The following is a 15,006-nucleotide window of genomic DNA, read 5'->3' as shown; positions in this document are numbered from 1 at the left end:
CCACTGGGGTTGCGGGCGCTGGGAAGCAGCGGCCAGGCCGCGCTGCGGAGGGGGGGTGGGTGGGGGGACACGACAGCGTGTTTATAAAACCACCCACCACTACTTTTCAAGGACCAGGATTTTTCTCTCTCTCTCACCCTGGGACACAGCGGTTACTGTGCATGCGCTATACTGGCGTGGCGGCCAGCGGGCTACCTCTAATACATTTTGGATATGATCTTGCGGGCCAAATATAATTACATCGCGGGCCAAATTTGGCCCGCGGGCCAGAGTTTGACATGTGTGGTATATACTTTGTTTCACTTGACAATGACAACATCACTTCAGAACTCCCATTAACAGAAAAACACCTCGTGGGGTGGGGGCTTCAGGAGCTTTTATTTATAAACACTAAATTGGCTAACTTTCAGCCCTGACTCCCCTTGGCTATCATTATAGGGATTCAATTGATGCACTTGTGGTACCCTTTGAATGAGAACGCAAGCAGAAACTGCATTCTGATGTCACACGCCATCCCAGAAAAAAAAGGAGCTTGGGTACACCTTGGATGTATTCCTGCTGGCTTGCCCCCTGCTTCACCACAAGATGGCACAGTGACAGGCATCTGGGATCTGTGCTTAGGGAGTGCCCAAGCGTGAAGCCAAGGTGTGGGATGTGCAAGCCAAAAGAGGACTCTGGCACCTGATGGATGATCTTGTACTGCTTGCTTTCACACGTTGGTGGTAAAGGTGCTCACATTTGCCAACCGAGCCTGAGGAACCAGGCATGCAAGTTGGTGACCAAATACATTTCTTTCTCTACTCCCCTTTGATACTGGAGAGCAGCAACTCCACAACACCCTGCTCCATCAGCAACCCTGCTTGGTTGGGGGGGGTGGGGGGGGGGTGAGGCGCTGTCATTGAATTTGATTATGTGCCCTGCTCCAGCGTACGAAAGGCACGTGTATATATTGATCCTCTTGATTAGTATCATTTTTTTAAGCATGACTGCCTTTCATTAGTCCTGTATATTAACATATCGTTTTAGTGTGTAAATAGTTGTGATCATTGCTGAGCTCGGCTGTGGTCCATGGGCAGCTCCAGAGGGCCGACTCTTTGGGCCCGTCCTGGATTCCAAGCAGGGGTGACACTGGAGATCAGGGTCATGTGGATGTACTCATCAGTTACACAGTATACTGTGCCTTTGGGTGGTGGGTGCTGAAGTTAAACCCTCGTTTCTGGGTATATTGTGCCTGTGTTCTGTGTACATTAGCCTGTGTGAGCATGGGACCTTATTGTGAATCCTCCTGTGAAGGTTAAGACTGCTATTAAGATATAGTAGCTTTCTTCTCACTGTATTCCATGTAATAATTGGTAAGTGGTGTGACTTTTGTGGTGAATTGTATTGTGAAGAATCGTGGCTGTCATGTGACAACACTGCCCTCTACCTGGTTGGAAGATTCCATCTGCAATCAAAGTTTGGCCCTCCCCATTTAGTGCATACCTTGCTTTTCGCTAATTTAAATTCCTTTATACTTGTCCTGGGCCATTGGCCTTTGTAATTGATTTAACCTTGCTGACATTGAACAATTAGATCCCTGTAAATTATCTGAGCTGGGCCCTCCTGCTATAAAGGGTGCCATGTGTGCTCAGCTCACACTCTTTGCTATCTTAGAGGGGCCAGCCACCCTGCTTCACTCCATGCTGAGTACCATGGAATAGCGCTGTCGAAATTGTTGGTAAGATTTGTGCTGTTAAAGGGTTAGAATTGCTTTAATTAGTGTGTGACAGAGTATTTAGAGGTGGCTTGGCAGGAATTATTAGAGCAAGTTGCACACAAACATTTTAAAACACAGAATCTTTGCAGGACTTTTGCAGAAAGCAACAAAGTTGCAGAATACAGCTTACCTGGGAGAGCATGTGATTTTTGCAGGCAGACTCAGAACAATTTTGCTCTGAGAGGGAGGGAGTGAAACAGTGAGGAGAGACACAGAAATCAGTTCCAGAAGGACAAAGCTGGCAAACTTTGGAAGGCTGCCTGGTCGAAGGAGAAGACTGGCGGACTGAAAAGTGACCTGAAAGAAAGAGGATCATCTGGAGAACCCTGAAGTGGGCAAGTTTCATCAGCAAGACTGAGAAGGCATCAGTGTGGATGTCCTGGAAAAGGAATCTCTCTCTGAAGACCCAACAAGAGCCCATCTGAGTGGTAATCATTTGCCTATTAAGTGCCAGAGACTGGTGAACTTTGTTAATGCTAACTTCTGTGCACAGTACAAGAATTGCCTGCAACCAGTGAGATTGGACTGTGATCCAAAGAACTTTTCTAATCTTAAATATACATTACACACACCTGCGCTTTGTATTAGTGGTGGGATTAAGTAGTTAGGTAGGTTAAGTAAGTAGGTTAAGTAATAAGTTAAAAGTTTAATTCTGTTTTCTTGTTCAAATATAATTAAAAACTGCTTTTGTTTTAAGTAACCCTGTGTTGTGGTGCATATCTATTGCTGCTGGTTTTTGGGGTCCTCTGGACTCTGTAACAAGTGTCCCTAATAGCATAGAGCCATGCCTGCACTGAGTCAAGGGGTGGTGGGCATAGTATTGTTTTTAGTGTTGTATGTGCCCACTTGTGTGTTATCCCCGTTGTGATTTTCCCATGCTCATCTATAAATTGTGCATGTATTTGTTTTATTTCTGGTGCAATTTTTTAAAATAAAAGTTCCCCCCCCCACGATCAAGTATAAATTGTGTGTGTATGTGTTATACCCGTTACCATCTTCTCAACTCATCTTGTTAATAAAATCATTTACTACCAGATGGTGTTCAGAGTCCTTGCTTTTGAGACCCATTGAATCTATTTTCTTATTCACAACTGTGATGTCTTTTCTTGGTTGTAACATCAATGTAGTTGTTGGTGATAGAGTACTTTGAAGAACCTCAATAGCTCCACCTCAGTAGTATTGATATATACAGGGACATATCTTTGACCTCAGAAAATGGAGGGACCACGAATTTCTTCATTTTCTTGACATTGAGGGAAAGTTTTTTATCTTGACGTCACGCACCAGATTCTCTGTCTCATTACCGTACTCTGTCTATTCATTGTTTGAGATCTGGCCTGCGATGGTGGTGTCATCTGGTGTAGATTGAGTTAGAATAATAATGGCCACATCATCATGAGTGTTTTGGCTGCAGTATGCATGTAGCTGAGTTCTTAGCAATGTGGGTCGCTCGTATTAAGGATTATCATGGAGATGTTATTAACAATTCTCATCAATTGTCTTCGTCAGAAAGTTGAGGACCCATTCTGGGGGGTGGTGGTGCTGATACCCATATCTCTTTGGAAATTAGTTTGTTGGGTCTATAGTATTGCAGCATGAGTTGTAGTCAATAAATAGGAGCCTGACATAGGTGATCTTGTTGGTCCTTTTATAGTATATGGATGGTCATGTGGCGGCCCCTCAGGGTGCCTCACAAAATGAGGGACGAATGGGAATGCAGGCTGCACGAGGCCCGCAGCGCTGCCCTGCAGTTGGCCACAACTGAAGGAGCCTAACTGGCCTATCAAGGAAATTGGATTGCAAATGCACCAATCAGCATTGAGGGGCTTTGACCATACCCCTCAGTTTGAGAATAAAAGCAGGGCTGTGAGCCCAATAAAGCTCAGTGTTAACTACACTGAATTGTGGTTCGTGCCGTTCTTTTTTGGAACAGCGTGTTCTTTCTGAGGTAACCTACATACAGCTATAACCTATCCTGCGCTATAAGCTCTACAGAGCCATAGCTTGTAGCAGCTAGCTACAGTCACAATCTTTTCCCCTGCACAGTAGAGTCTAAAACTAGAGTATAGGTTTAAAGTAAAGGGAAGGTGGGGAAGATTTAAAGGGGTTCTGAGGGCAAGTCTTTACCTCAGGATGATGGGTATTTGGGATGAACAACCAGAGGAAGTAGTTGAGGCAGGTGCATTTAAAGCATTGAAAAAGCACTTGAGCAGGAAAGGTTTAGAAGGATGTGGCCCAAAAGCAAACAAATGGGGACCTGGGTCAACATGTATAAATTGGGCTGAGGTGCCTGTTTTTGTGTTGTACAATCTTGGATACTTCTATCAGATCATCTCTCAGCCACCTTTGCTCCAGAGGATTCAAGCCCAGCCAATACCAATCTTTCCCCATTACTCAAGTCTTCTAATCCAGGCAACATTCCAGTAAATCTACTCCTTACTTACATTTTTGCTTAGTGTTGAATTGGGCAAGATTTTTTTCCATGCTGTTTAACTCCTATGACTTGGTTATATTTGCCATTTAAACAATCCGTGTATTTAGACTTTTTAATCCACGTCTCGTCCAGCACCTGAACTGTTTTTCTAAAGGCAACTAAAAGTTGTAGTTGTAGTTTTTCAACTTTGGTGAAGATGGGAGCTAATATTCAGCCAGTGAGTGGCTAAGTTTGTTTGTAGCAGCTATTTGAATAAAGTTGGGTGATATCCTGTGATATCTGTCTCTGAGGGCGACGTCAGAACATGATTCAAGAGGGTGAACTTTTGCAAGGCTTCAAGCCCTGACTAAGGAGATGATTGTGGACTTCAGGAGGAAGTCATGGGAACACCACCCAGTCTTCATCGAGGGCTCAGTAGTGGAGAGGGTAAAGAATTTCAAATTCCTGGGAGTCGACATCTCTGAGAATCTCTCTTTGAGCCTCCACGTTGATCCAATCAGCAAAAAGGCTTGCCAGTGGCTATACTTTGTGAGGTGTCTGTGGAGATTTGGTATGTCACTGAAGACTCTTGTAAACTTCTATAGGTGTACCTTTGAGAGCATTCTGGTTGGTTGCATCACTGCCTGGTATGGAGGCACTAACTTGGCCTGTGACATCACAGGCACCAGACCACTCCATCAAGGACAGGTGGCTGTCTTAAAAAAGCAGCCTCTATCTTCAAAGACCCCCACCACTGAGGCCATGACCTCTTCATTCTGCTACCTTTGGGGGGAAAAAGGTTCAGGAGCCTAAAGACAAGCACTCAGTGGCACAAAGACAGCTTCTTCCCTGCTGCCATCAGATTTCTGAATACTACGGAGCCTAACAAGGCAAAAGTGTTTGTGGATTCATTGCCTGAAAGAGAGACAAGCTGTGGGTGACACTTGAATGAAATGCATCACTGAATGATTTCAGTTTTTATTACAGTAAAAAATTTTGAGAGAGTTTAATGGGGAGGAGGGTTTTAACCGATAAATGATCTATATATATTTAAAGGATCCATAAATGACCAAGAATGTATAGACATAATGCAACTGGAGACTGTATTTCATTTTGAGTGAATTAGTTGGGAGTATGGAGCTAACTGCTGTGGAGTCATGAATGCTAGTGTGGTTTCGACCACAACCTGAATAGAGCAGGGCTTTAAAGACATTATACCAACATTGTGTGCCTTTTGGGGAGGGGGATTTCTATCTTTATTCTGTTTTCTTTCTTTTCTTTTTTATTTATACACCTAGATTAATCAAGACTATTATGAAGTACGTTGTTAATATTATGAGAATGGGAGGAATGGGAGAAGGAGGGATGGTTGAAAGATTTAATGAAAGGGTAAATTTAATTTTATTTGTATAAATATTAATGGAATACAGAACCTAATAAAATAGAAAAAATATTAATGTATATGAAAAAAGCAAAAGTGGGTATTGCTTTTTTTTAACAAGAAACACATTTAACATAAAAAGAATGCTGAGGAAAAAAAATAATTGGAATCAAAAAAATTGAGACTTAATACAATACAAACCTATAGGGTAGAAAGAGAACACGACAGAGGTATTACAAATTAGGTGAAAGAGCCCATAAAGTATTAGCAGGGCACTTAAAAGCTGAGCAAGTTTCCAGAGCAATAATTGCAATGAAGAAAGAAACTGGTCAAGTCACTTACAAGTTGCAGGAAATAAATGATAATTTTAAGAATTTTTATGAAAAATTCTATCAATCAGAATCTCTGAAAGATGGGAAAAAAGGACTATTTACAAGTTAAATTGCCTATGTTAAATACAGATGAAAAATTAGTGTTATCTCATTCTTTATTCTTTATCGAAGATCGAAGTATAAGAGATTTTGATGTCAGTACAAAACAATAAAACCCTTGGAATTTTATAAAGAATTTAAGGAATTACTAATTCCTGTACTAATGGGTGTATTAGATCAATTTAAAGAGGTACATGACTTGCCAGATTCCTTTAAAGCAGCATTAATAACAGTTATTCCAAAAAAAGGAAATGGTATTTTTAAAACCTTCTTCTTATAGATCTATATCATTATTGAATACAGATTTTAAAATTGTATCTAAATTATTAGCTAATCAATGAGCTAAATATTTACTAAAATTAATAAAATGGATCAGACTGGTTTTATTAAAAACAGATGATCTGTAGACAATATAGTTAAATTTATGAGTTTAATTAGTGTTACACAGAAAGTAAAGAAAAACGGGGTCGTGGCAAGATGGCCTAGAGGGTACCCTTCCTCAGCCAGTTTTTTAAGCACCCATTAAATTTTATAAAAGTGATTAAAAGTTGCATTTTTACTTTTGGAAACATTAGTGGGTCATAATGGCTGCTAATGTTTAAAAAAAATGAAAACTCAACTACAGAAGAAATTACCTTTTAAAAGTGCTGAAGAATTGAGCCCTACCTGTTCAACTGAAGCCACGGACTTGATGTTTGGAACCTCCAAGGCACAGAGAGAACTCCTGCCAGGCTAAGTATTACACCGGCGCTGATCTTGCCTCCACAAGATGGCGCCGGCATGATGACGAGCTTGGCCAATGTCGAACTGCGCGTCCGCGATGTTGGGCGTGTGGGTGACCTGGCTGAGAGAAGAGCCCGTGCTGCCATCAGGTGGGCTGGGGATGCATAGAATGGCGTCGGAAGTCACCTCTGCGCAGTCCCTAGCCTTACCGGGCATGCATGGCGCTCCAAGGGTCCACGAGTTACTGGACTGTGTGTGGGCTGCCGGGTGTACAAACCTGCAGCCACACCGGGAGGGGACCGACAACGCTGGAAGAATGAGCAGCTCACAGGAACAATTGGAGGTGGAGATTAGAGAAGGTAGGCCTCAAAATGTGGAACTGGAATCTGGAATGGAGTCTGTTTGTACAGTCCTGGAAGGGATTGCTTATCAAATGGACAATATGTTTAAACAAATGACTCAAGGATTTTTGGATGTGACAACCAAAATATCTAATATGTCAAAAGATATATCTACAGTTAAGAATGATGTTAATAAATGTATTAAATCAGTGGATACAGTGTAAGAATTTTTAAAAAAAATTGAAACAGCTTTTCTTGAATGTAAAAATCAAGTTGAACGTACTACCGACAGAATGGAAAAAATGGAAGATTCCTTTGTGGATTGGAGAATCCAGAAGAAAGACTTACTGAAAAAAATTGATTCATTGAAAAATCAAAGTTGGAGAAATAATGTGAAAATTGTGGGTCTCCCAAAAGACATTGAAGGGTTTGATCCAATAACATTTTTCAAGAATTCGATTCCCGAGGTGTTGGGGAAGGAGTTTTTTTTGGAAGGCTTAGTACTGGAGAGGGCACATAGAGCGATACGAAAGAAACCGTTACCGGGATAACCGCCACGGGTGGTTTTAGTTCGTTGTTTGAACTACCAGAACAGAGAAATGATATTACGGTTGGTGGTACAGAAGGCACGACAAAGTCAAACTCCAGTGATGATCCAAAATAACAGAGTATTTTTTTACGCAAATCTGAGTCAAGAGATTATTAGGCGATGACGGGAATTTAATTCAGCTAAAGAAGTACCGTGGCGGAAGGGTTACAAATTTGCTTTTCGATACCCTGCCGTGTTAAAAGTCTTTTATGGTAACTTTCAATCTCAATTTTTTGAGAATGACCATGATGCATTAATTTTTGCTAATTCATTACCGGATTTGCGAGGACATGGAAGATCTTCGCTACCGTCGCCTAAAAAGATGGAAATGGAAATGGGAAAAATGAAAAGAAAGAAGTTTTAACACAGTCTTATTGACATTGAAGATCCGGAACAATCATTGGGAATGGAGTCATTGGGTTGAATATATTTACAGAGTGTTGATGTGAATAATGTATTTCTGGCTGGGGAGGGTGGATGGTACTGAAATCTTTGATAGTCATCCACCATTAGTGGGGTTTACCACACCCAGTGTTTTTAGGGCGTTACTACCTTTGGGTAGGTTTTTTTTGGGGGGATAATTTAATTTTTTTTCTAAAAATATTTATGGGAGGGATAGTGGTCTTGAGTTAACTATAAAGGGAGCGATATTCTGTAGTAAGTGACTATATTGTTAGTTTGTAAGGATGTCTAATTTGAAATTTGCAACTTTTAATGTTCAGGGGTTAAATAATCCGATTAAGCGAAAGAGAGTTTTGGCTTATAGCAAGAAAATGAAAATTGATATTGCCTTTTTTAAAGAAACACATTTGAAATTGAAGAGAGATTGGGTTGGACATGTGTATTTTTTTTACTTCATTTCATTCTAAGGCAATAGGTGTAGCAATTTTAATTCATAAGAATTTGTCTTTTGAATTGCAAACTATGGAAGGAAATGCTGGAAGGGTTTTAAGGGTGAATTGTAAAATTTTTGCTGAATCTTGGACTTTGCTCAATGTTTACGCACCTAACGTGGACAATGAGCATTTTATTTCGGATCCTTTTTTGTTGTTAAATCAAGCTAATGAAAATATCTTAGTTGGGGGAGATTTTAATTGTGTCTTGGACCCTTTGCTGGATAGATCTCCAAAAAGTATGAAGAAATCAAAGATGGTGACACAAATTGGGGCCTTGATGAAGGATTTAAATTCGTCTCGACATGATTCATTTTCTAGAATAGATTTTTTAGTATGGGCACATTTACAAGGAAGTATATTACAGGCAGTGTATAAAAGCAGGGTTATATTATTTATTCTTTATTATTTTTTCTTGCATAATTCCAGAAGTGGTACGTTCATCTTGTAGATGGAGAATTAACACAATGTTGTTGAAAAAAAGAGTTTGTTACCTTTGTTAAAGATCAGATTACTTTGTTCTTGATTGAGAATGCTAATTCAATAGAAATTCGTTTTGTGTTATGGGATGCATTAAAAGCTTACTTAAGAGGACAGATTATTAGTTATACTACTAAAGTTAAGAAGCAGTATATGGCAGAATGTTTAGAATTAGAAAAGCAAATTGATGAATTAGAGAAGGAATTTCAGAAGGAAGTGACAGATGATTTTAAAAAAAGTGGCTATGGCTAATTTGAAATTGCATTATAATACGTTGCAGACTTATCAATTTGAATGTTTAATTAATCGATCTAAGCAGCATTATTATGGGCACATAAGGTACAGGTTTCACAGACTATTATTGCTGTAAAAAAGAATTCAACCGTTTCCTATAAACCTCAGGAAATTAATGATCAGTTTTATTCATTTTATAAAAAATTATATACTTCTGAGGGGAAACAGGACAGTGGTTCTATTGATTCTTATTTATCTAAGTTAACATTACCAGCATTAGAAGAGGAGGATGTTATGGATCTGGAAGCTCCATTTACAGAATTTGAGATTAAGTCGGCTATGTTGGAGATGCCAAATGGGAAATCACCAGGCGACGATGGATTCTCGGTGGAATTTTATAAAACTTTTTATCAAGATTTATCATCTGTGTTTGAAGAGGTATTAAAACAAGTGACTGAAGAGCATGAGTTACCAGAATCTTGCTCTAGTGCTTTAATTACTGTAATCCCGAAAAAAGATAGAGATCCGTTGAAAGTGTCTTCGTATAGACCTATTTCTTTATTGAATGTAAACTATAAAATTATAGCAAAAGTGTTAGCAAACCGACTTGCCAAGTATTTACCTAAATTGATGCATGTTGATCAAACAGGTTTTATTAAAAATAGAAATGCATCAGATAATATTCTTCGATTGATTAGCTTGATCAATGCATATCGACAGCAGCTTGATGCGGAAAAAGCCTTTGATAGGGTCGAATGGGATTTTTTATTTAAGGTATTGGAGAAGTTTAAATTTAGCCCTTTTTTTTATTGGTTGGGTTAAAGCTTTATATATGAACCCAATTGCTAGGGTGGTGACAAATGTTTTAAGTTTAATTATCGTTTAAATTGATGTGTTCAACCCAACAAAGCTGTCCATTGTCACCAGTCCTGTTTTCATTGGCTATTGAACCGTTAGTTCAAACAATAAGACAGAATGAGCAGATAAGAGGGATGAGAGTTATGGATGATGTTTTGATATATTTAACAAATCCAGAACAATCATTGCCACATTTGCGGGAATGTTTATTACAATATGGAACATTATCTGGATATAAGGTTAATTGGGTCAAGAGTGAAATTTTGCCAGTTGGAGAAGGAGACTATTCGGAATATAAAAATATTATAAAATTGAAATGGTCTGATAAAATTAAATATTTAGGAATAATTGTAAATGCTGAGTATCAATCTTTATACAAGTTAAATTATGTTCCTTTATTAAAAACGATTAAAGCAGATTTAATTAAGTGGAAAGATCTTCAGTTAACTTTAATTGGTTGAGTTAATTGTATTGAGATGAATATTTTCCCCGTATTCAATATTTATTTCAATCAATACCATGTTCTCTTTCAAAGGGATTTTTCAAGATCTAAATAAGGCTGTGAGAGAATTTTTATGGGAAGGTAAATTACCACAGGTAGCATTATATAAACTTACCTGGAAGTATGCGTTAGGTGGGTTTCAATTACCCCATTTTCAAAATTATTGTGAAGCAGCCTAGCTGAAGTTTATTAGTAGATTGATGGATTTGGACCAACCCCCGAGTTGGGCTAAAGTTGAGATGGCTTGTATTTCTGAAGTCGAAGTGCATCAATTTATATTTCGATGGAATGTAAACTTGTTGCAGGAATATAATATGACGATATTAAAACATTTATTAAAGATATGGACAAAGGAAAATAAGATTTTAGGATCAAAAGATAAATTGTCAATCTTAACCCCCTTGTATAATAATCAGCTTATTCCTTTTTCAATGTTTAATAATCATTTAAAGACTTGGGATTCTAAAGGAATAAAGATGTTACAGGATTGTTTTGTAGGACAGTTTCTTTCTTTTAATCAATTGAAAGAGCATTTTGATATTGTTGAAAATTCTTTGTTTGTTTATTATCAACTTTGAGTTTTGATGAAAGATATGTATGGTAGAGAGATGATTTTACCTGTATTGACAGAATTCGAATCTTTGATTTTTTCTATACCAAAAAAGGGTTATATTTCTGTTATGTACCAAGTGTTACAAGATAATTTGGATAAACCAGAATGGGACAAGTCTAAGTTTAAATGGGAAAATTATTTAGCTTTTGTTTTTCCAGAAGATTATTGGGTGGATACGTGTTATGATAGTGTTACTAAATTGATGAATGTGTGGTATGGAATGGTTAAATTATAATTTTTTACATCAGCTGTATTTAACTCCAGAGAAGTTGAAAAAATATGGTTTTAGTAATTCGGACTCTTGTTTTAGATGTGTGTGTATTGGTACTTTTTTTTACATGCTGTTTGGTCTTGTGTTCATGTACAACCATTTTGGGAAGAAATTAGGTTAATTTTGGAAAAATTGGTTATATGGTTCCTTTAAAGGGTTTAGGGTTGGATAAATTTCAAATTGTATTTGTACGCTTAGCATTGTGTGTTGCTCGAAAATGTGTTGCAAATACATGGAAAGATAATATAGTGATTAACATAATGCGATGGCATAATGAACTGAAAGCTTGTATTATTATGGAAAAATTACATATAATTTGCATGAGAATTTTTATTTTTTTTGTTAATAAGTGGTTACCATATTTGGAATATATGCATTTAGATGTAGTTTGATTTATTATATATTCTTAGTTTCTGTTTGTTTTTGGCTTTCCTTAAGAGAGCTGGCTGATGGGGTGGGTGGGGATTTTAATTTTAATTTTAATTTTTTATTTTCTGTTTTATTTCTTACTTTTTTTAATATATTCTTACATAAAATTGTCTTTATGGATTGTATGCTGTATTATTACTAATGATTTTTCAAATAAATAGTTTTTTTTAAAAAAAGAAAGAAAAGGAAAACCAGCAGTCGCAGTTGCATTAGATGTAGAAAAAGCATTTGATAAATAAGAATGGGACTTTTTATTTAGAGTATTAAATACATTTGGAATTCCGAATGCTTTTATAAATTGTATGAGGATTATATTATCAACCAAAAGCTAAAGTAGTTACAAAAAGACAAAAATAAAAACCTTTTCTATTAGAAAGGTCATCTAGACAAGGATGTCCGTTAATACAATGTTTAATTGCATTAGCTATAGAACCTTTGGTGGAAATAATTAGAAGAGTTAAAGAAGTTAAAAGTTTTGAGATAGATAATAAAGAACGCAAATTCAGTTTACTTGTGGATGATTTTATAGTTAACAAAACCAGATATTGAATAAATTAAATGTAAGACGAGCAGAATATGGCTTAGTATGGTTATAAAGTTGATATTGATAAAAGTGAAGTGAAGCCTATGGTTGACATGGACTATATGCAAAATAAAAACAAAATGACGAAGTTCAAATGACTAAAAGAAATGATATAAATTTGCACAATTTATTTAAATTAAATTATTTACCATTGCTAAAAATGATAGAGAATGATTTAAAAAGATGGAAAGATTTACCAATATTTTTAATACGGTGTGTAAATTGTAATATTTTTCCAAGAATGCAATATTCGTTTCACTCATTACCCATTTCTATACTAGAAAATTTTTTTCTGAAATGTAAATAAAAATGTATGGGAATTTATTTGGAAAGGTAAAATGTCAAGACTTGCTTTGGAAAAACTAACTTGAAATTTGAACAAGGACTAAAATTACCACATTTTAAAAATTATTATAAAGCAGCTCAATTAAGATTCCTGTCCTCCTTTTATCAAATTGGTGTTAAAACATCTTGGAATAAAATTGGAGAAGCTATTCCAGAGCAATTTCTGTATAAGTGAATAGTGAATTGCTAAAAGGGCAATTAGAAGTACCTATTTTACAACATTTATTGAAGATATGGAACAGGATGCATGTGGAGAGAGGAATTAAAAATGATCAAATACCCAACATTATATTAAGACAAAATCAACTTATCCTTTTACTTTAAATAATTCTTTATTTGATAGTTGGTATAGAGGATGAAAGATGTTTTTCAGATCTTTTTTCTGACTTTTGAACAATTGAATGAGAAATATGACATACAAAATAACACATTTTTACATATTATCAACTTAAATCATATTTTGAAAGGAAATTATGTATGAATCTAAGACTTTCAGAACAAAGTGAATTTGAATATTTAATTATAGATACATTTATTGAGAAATTTATTACTAATATGTATATAAAATTCCAAGATGCAATGGGGAGAAAGGATTTGTATAAATCTAATCAAAGGTGGGAAAAAGATTTAAATATACAAATTCAAGAAGAAATATGGTCAAGACTGTGTCAAGCGAATGTTACAAATACGATTAATGCCAGGTATCAAATGATTCATACAACTTTCTACATCAACTATACCATACTCCTTATAAATTAAATGGACTTAACTCCAATTATTCTGATAAATATTTTTGATGTAATTAGGGACTTTTTTCACATTTGATTTGGTCCTGTGTAAAAGTGGAAGAATTTTGGAAGTATTTGAGTATATTATTAGGAGAAATTACAAAAAGATCTGAGAATTATTCCACATTATTGCTATGCATTTCTTCTCTGCCACTATTGCTATATTCAGAAATTTTGTTTGATATTTATACAACTTCAATTTCATATCTGCTTTATATATATTACCAAGCACAAATAACTAGGTAGCTGAGTAGGGTAACAGATTGTAAAATTACATATGACTGGAATATAGTCTGAATGGAATATGACTTTGTGAGATTTGGTGTCAATGTGAAATGATGGTGAAATTTTAGTTTAGGTGTGGTTGGTCTGATTCCTTTTATGCTGTTGAATGTTTGTGATAATGTCACCACTCATTTGCAGAAGTATCGTCAGACGATCTGGCTTTTGAATATGCCAATAATCTTGGATTGGTTTTTAGAAATATTTTACTGAGATTTTTTTTTTACAAATTAAGCATTCATGGAATGTAAACTTAATCATCATGAAACATTTAAATATTAATCCAGTAGATCTGAGAAAGATGACAATCATTAGGATTTGGACATGCATTAGAAGGTTATGCTCTGCGTGGGGCATATACCCTCAAAGGTCTATGATCTTTTTAAAAATGCATGCTGCTGCTCCACATTGACCCATGCAACAGATCGTCTCCAAAAAAGCAAATAAAAAGCTGCATTTGTGGTATCTTTAATGGACATGAAATAATGAAGCATTCCTTAGCCAACAAAGCTCTTTAGAAGTGTAGCAGCTCTTATGTGAGTCAGTTTCTACATGGTAGTCCCACAAATGGCATAAGTGTTCCGAAAGTTGGAATTAAGTGACTTTTGAAGAGAAAACAAATCTCCAATTGATAAATAAAGTTGGTATACCAATTTATGAACACCAATGTGGATGTGTATTTCTTGCAAAAGAGAGGTTTCGGGGCTGATCACAAATGTGCTATTGGATGCTTGATGTTGGAAGAACATGCCACTCAGCTTTTTCATTCCATATCTTTTAATCAAAGGATCTCTGGCTTCCAGACTTTGTCCCTTTCCTGTTTGTATGCATTGCCTGGAAGACATGCAGGCAATCAATGGATTTGTACCTCTGGGCATTGCTGGGAGGACAAAATACCATTCTTAAGAAACCCTAGTAATTGCTTGTCCACAGGAAATAATGACAATAAATATATGCGTGTTTTGCAGTCTTTATTTTACATCATGAAATGGACTCTCATGCAGCCTAAAATAGCAATAACAATTGGCCTGATTTGGCAATAAATCTATCAGTAGTGTTGGTAGATCATGAATCAAAGTGCTTTTCCAAGGATT

General features: G+C 36.5%; 1 protein-coding gene across 5 annotated transcripts in view; it reads left to right on the top strand.

Annotated features, from left to right (window-relative positions):
* The window catches only part of ola1 (Obg-like ATPase 1), a 270,802-nt gene that overhangs the window by 84,574 nt on the left and 171,222 nt on the right, over nucleotides 1-15,006 (top strand). The gene's annotated exons all lie outside the window — the stretch shown is intronic.

This window comes from Narcine bancroftii, chromosome 4 (assembly GCF_036971445.1).
Source record: "Narcine bancroftii isolate sNarBan1 chromosome 4, sNarBan1.hap1, whole genome shotgun sequence".
NCBI lineage: Eukaryota > Metazoa > Chordata > Chondrichthyes > Torpediniformes > Narcinidae > Narcine > Narcine bancroftii.
This window is presented reverse-complemented; position numbering and strand designations above follow the sequence as displayed.